Below are 6,120 nucleotides of genomic sequence, written 5' to 3'. Positions count from 1 at the left end.
TTTTTCATTCAGACAGGTTCCTGTTACCCTTCTTATAGGCTAAGGACCATTTCACCCTAGGTATTAGCCCTTAATAAAACCAGTTTTGTTGGATGAAACAAAACACATGACTCCATAGTTGAATTATTTCCTGGGAAAGACATTCCTTTGCATAAAGCCTGCACCAAAAGATCCCAAACAGCTTGCCCCATAATTAGATTAATTTTATTTTACAAATAAGGCTAAAAATATCATTTTTCTGCTGCAGTCTAATAAAACTAAAGAAGGCTGCAAATGTTATTTTCATAATATTTTAAAATATTAATCTACAATGTATCTTTAAAAAGAAATGTATATAATACACACCACTGTACTATTGTTGTAGTTAATCATATTTTTGGCTAAGTTCAAAACAAACTGAAAAAATAAATACAGTACCTTGCAAAAGCATTCAGACTTTTCCTATGGTATCCAATTTTGTGAAATTACAAAATTATGCATACATCTTTTTAAAATCTAATATTTTATTCAAAATCTGAGTGCACAGATTGAAGACTTCTAGAGGTTTTAGTAAGTGTCAGCGAAAACTAAAAGAGAAGAAATTGAAATATGTGGATTGTAAAAGTATTCAAACCAATATACTCAGTATTTGCTGGATGCACCTTTGGAAGCAATGATTGCTTCTAGCCTGTTGGATAAGATTTTTTGTAAATTCTCCTTGCTAGATTTTGCTCAAGCTCTGTTTTCTTGGGTATCCCTAATGGACAGCCGTTTTCAAGTCTTTTGGTAAATTCACATTAGGAGTCAAGTCAAGACTTTGACTGGGCCACTCAAGGACATTCACTAATTCTCAAGCAACTCCAGGGTCGAGTTTTCCTTGTGTTATGGATAATTGTCCTGATGAAAACTGATTTTTGTCCCAGTTTCAGGTATGAAGCAGGTTTTACTCAAAGATTTGCCAGTTCTTTGCTCCATCTCTGTTTCCAACCTTAAAAAGCCTTCCAGTCCCTTCTGATGAGAAGCAGAATTACAACAATGCTGACAGCAACATGTTTCACAGTAGGGATGGTGTTCACTGAGTGATGAGCTATGTTGGGTTAGTGGCACATGTAACATTGTACATTTAGACCAAAACTTCACAATTATGTTTTATCTGACCACTAAACCTTTTGTTACATGCAGTATTTGCAGTGGGTTGTTTTTTTTGCAAAATTCTTGCAGGATTTGAGAATTTGTTCGATTCTAGACAAAGCCATTAGTGGAGTGTCTGGCATATTATTGACTCATTTTCTCCTGTCTAAAACACTGAAATATGTACTGTAACTCTCTCAAAGTCACCATTGGCCTCACAGCTGCTTCCCCAACCACTTTTCTCCTTGCCCTGCTGCTCCGTTTGGATGCACAGCCTGAACTAGGCATCTAGTGTCTTCCACTTCTTAATATTCAAATTCACTGTGATCAAATATATATTAAGTGCATCTGAAATGTATTTACTCCCTTTTCCTGATTTGTGCTCTTATACAACTTTATCCCCAAGTTGTTCTGAAAGCTCCTAGGTCTCCCTGGTTATGTCTTTGCTTGATATTCACTACCTGTCTGAGGGCAATTTATGAAAATATTTGAGATTAAAGAAAAAAAAAGTTTAAATTCCCTTTAACACCCATCTCAAAGCCCACAGAGTAAATGTAGCCCAGAAATGTGCAAACTTCCATCTAGGAAGTAGAAGGGAAACTGGTGCAGCTGTGAAAACAACTTCCAAATACCAAAAGCTGTGTACTGACATATTTTATCAGCTCGAAGACTAGAGGAGGATAGCAACACCTATCCATTTCACAGTGTGTTTCCTATGGTAATACAGACCACAATGTAGAGTTAATGGTGATAGGATTAAATTGTGCTGATGAGAAAATAGCAACTGCTAATGAATGAATATCTTATTTAATATTTGGGTTATCTCATCTCTCATTAAGTATCCCTTAATAAACAATTTAAAGTAATAATATTGCAGTGCTCCACTCTCCCCAGTGATTACTTCCTCATGAGCGCACCTACTGTATGGAATTGTCCCTGCCTACGACCCCATGTTCCCTTTCTCTTTTGCCACATGTCTTGCTCTCTAATCTACAGTACTTTCTGTTTCTCCCTAGTGACTAGCACACCACTGTAAACTAAAGGGTAATTAACCCCCTGTCGTTGAAGCGAAGTCTCCAGCCTGCTCTGTGCTGCGGTCCAGCTGCTGACCCCGAGTGCTGCAACACTCATTTAGCAGCTTACTCACAACTATGATACCGATGTTACGGGATGTCTGTCTCAAAACCGGATGCTAAAGATTTTTTCGCTCATGAGAAACTTACACTTTCTGTACCATTTTATTAAATCTTAATTAATCCATTTCCTAAACCGCTTTATAAAACTGCTTTCTAAACAGGGTTGCCAGGGAGCCAGAGCCTAACTAAAATTTGAATTATGTTTTAAATATATTTTCTATGAAAACAATATATAGATTCAGTTATGAGGGAGAGAATGTTTGTAGTATTAGGTCTTCTTAATGAACTGTAGAGTAGGTTGTCAACCAAAAAAATGATTTGAAGGTTTAAAAATTGCTGCTGAATTATGCATAGCATGAATTCAAAATTGCAAAAAGATCATTTTTCTTTCACATTTTGTCGCAGACCTCCATTAGCAGGCATTCAGTAATATAAAGGTGTTTATCTAAAACATTTTTTATAGCCGGTCCCTTAAAGAACTGGCTCTCATTGATGTTTTGCATTATTGCTTAAAAGTCTTACTATCAAGACAAGAACAGAAGCAGGTCTCTTCTGCTAGCTTTCTATTCACTTTAATGTCCAGTGAGAAACAATTGCAGTAGTCCTTTATCCATTTTAATGAACTGATAGAAGGATTAATTTCCTTTCTGCAAGTTTTGTGGTATGATCTGTTCTATTCATCTCACACCATCTAGTGGTTCACAGTTACATAGCAGAAAACCTTAACAATCTACTTTTATTCTTTCTTTTGATGGAGCAGGAGTGGACTTGCTATTTTATGAAATTAATAGTAACATACAGATGCCATATGATTAGGTCAACACCAAGTTAATCGTGTAGTTAGAGAATTATACAGTTGCCAGAAGAAAAGGAACTAAAGAGCAGAGGCTTTCAATGCATTTCAATCACAGGGTTTAACTCCAATTTAAAGATCTATTGTTAGTATAAAAATTCTTCTATTAAATATAAAATATTAAAGCTGAACCAACAGGTCAAGGGATCTATCCTAAGCAATATGTGAACAGATTCATTGTATCAGACATTTTCTTTGATACACAGACTTGAGAAAAACATAGCTGTTTCTCTCTGAGGAGCCACTTGAAAGGTTCCATTACATACTTTATCCTTTTTTTAACTTATCACTGTTGTACATAATGTAAGTAAGGATTATTGTATTTGTGTGTTTGTTTGTATTAGCATTATCTGTTGTGTATCCATTGTGCTGCCCGTATCTCCTATTTGTCCCACCATTTTGTGTGCAGTTACAGACCCTGACTCACCACTGGTTTAAATGGAGGCCTCTTGTCCATCAAAAGGAGGCAGGGGTGGAGCTTAGGGCATTTCACCTGCCACTCAAAGCATAGCAGTTAGACTTGTCTTCCTGTTTGGTTTCCCACCTGATCTCTGTGCTATTTCAAACCCAGACTTATAGCAGCTCAGAATCTTGAAAGTTGTTAATGTGGAATTCCCTCATGAAACTGTAGTTTATTATTTTTGTTAAACATTTTTTTCATTTCTCCTTTCCATGCACAAGAACACTCCAAACAGTAAAGTTAACATACTATATTTTGAACTATTTATCTAAATTTGCAATTGCCTATATTTTTCATTATTTCTGTGACCACCCTGAACTGACTTCCTTACCTACAGCCGTTAGAGCTGTGAAGAAACAACTAACTGCAGCAATAAGAATGCTTACATTTTACAATTTGTCTTGGTACAGATGTACTTTATACGAATGTTTCCTTCATTTATAAAATGGTAAGTTTCTCAAGTGACATTATCCCTTCCAACAAGTATTGACTTGGAAAAGGAAATTTTAAAGATTAGCTGTGGGCAAGTCTTTCTGAGGAATGTCACTTTCACAGCTGCCGCTGTCAGACTGAATTATCAATTGTCTGATGAACCGTCGTTTCCCCATACCCTGGGGCTAAAAATTCTTTAGGAAAGTGTTAAAAAAATTACAGTTTAAAAATTGTAACTTCTTGAATCATTTTGATCCGATATTTTCAATCCCACACATACTCTGCACTTTCAAGAGGTCATTGGAAAAAAGTAACCTCTGTGCCAAAGACCTCTTCACGTTAAGCTGTAACCAAATTATCGGGATAAAACCCCATAGCAAAACAATCTTATGTTCTATACAATGTAAATTGTATTAAACAAGCACGGCACATAGCACATACTCGTGTGTAAAGGAATATTTAATTTGCACTATTTTATGTAGCTCATTTTATAATCTCCCAATGGTCTTTTCATATATATATTAAATTCTGCCTTGGTAGTGTCATGTAAGCTGATCCCTAATATTTCAGTCTCTTCCCTGTATTTTCACACAAAGTCACAAATACAGTACAACTTTTTTCTAACATTCCAGTTCTGTTCTCTGAAGTCTTGGCAATGTGAAATGATATACTGTAATAAGAAGTATTTCTCCCATTCTTTATCTTTTGGTTGATGTTTGTGTTTTCTGTTTTTGATTTCTGATGCAAAAAAGATCACTGGAGTGTCTTGCCACTATTTGGTTACTGTGTGTTGACCATCTTAACAGCTTTTGACGGTCAGTGTAGTAGAGAATTGCTTGGCCTCAAGCAGTGCTGCACTAGAGATGAGAGTTGAAGTACAAGACAGTACATGTCACCAAAACATACTGTACAGTACAAGACAAGCCGATAAATAATGTTCATTACAGGACATTATGCTGAGCTAAAGAAAAACACAGTCATCATGTTAATGAAGGTAAATCTGATGGTAATGGTAGTTACAAATCAATTTTATAAACTTTAGCATTATGAATATGAAAAATACTTTAACAATAGCCCAACATTTCTCTACTGTAGTCTATTGTAGAGTCTATTGTAGGAACAGCATGAAGTATATCATGTAAGTTGTGTTTTGCTTTTGTTCTTTACTTAGCTGGCATGACTTGTATCCTAATTATATCATGAGGTTGAGCTTTAAATTACTTTTAAATGAGAAAATTATCATTCGGTGTGGTACAGGCCCTGCATGTAGTATGTGGATAATTCAGAAGCTTGTGTGGTCAGATATCTTACATCACACATTCACTGGAGAGGTAGTCAGGCTCACTCACATTGTGGTCTGGTCTTAGATAACGCATTATTTTATTTCTGCATGTAAAGGTTTTTTTAGAGCCTCACAACAAAAAAAGTATTTTATACCCTATTATTTCTATTCAGGATCAGATTCTTTGAGTCCCTGTTGCCCCTTTTTAGTGTTTTTTAGTTTACTAGTTACTTTTTGTAACTTTTTAGTTACTGTTAACTGTACTTATTAGACATGGTCTTCTATTCTGTTGCTTAATGATTAGGATATACATATCTAAATGATTACTTTTCTTAATTAGTATAATTCAATTATACATTTCTTAATTCTAAATTTTAATGTTTAGATATTTAAAACAAGACAAACTGTAAAGAATAGTTTCAAGTCAAAGCATGCTTCCACACATTTAAAATTCCTTAAATTTGCTAAAGGGAAGAGACAGTTTCATTGCCAAGTGTTTTGTTTTCATTTGTGAACTAGGTGGAGCTTCACCTTTAGAACCAAGCAGGTAGGCATTCAGTCATTATACTGATGTATAGAACTTGAAAGCTGCAAACAGCATGGTTCCCCTTTCATTGCAGATTAAGATGGAATAACCAGAATACTAAGGTATATTGGGATAGGAATCGGAATTGGAATACTAAAGTAAACAGAACAAATATTTACAAAGGGTTCTATTCTAATTTACATGAAGAGGTAGGTTCATTTTCAATTACTGTAGAACTCTCTGTTTTCTGCATTGATCACGTGGTGGAAAACGAATTCAAAGATTAAAACAGTAAATTGAATGGAATGGAAATTGTTTTCA

This window comes from Atractosteus spatula, chromosome 1 (assembly GCF_055471065.1).
Source record: "Atractosteus spatula isolate fAtrSpa1 chromosome 1, fAtrSpa1.hap1, whole genome shotgun sequence".
In the NCBI taxonomy this organism is placed as follows: domain Eukaryota; kingdom Metazoa; phylum Chordata; class Actinopteri; order Semionotiformes; family Lepisosteidae; genus Atractosteus; species Atractosteus spatula.
The sequence above is the reverse complement of the archived record's forward strand: the minus strand, read 5'-3'. Positions refer to the sequence as shown.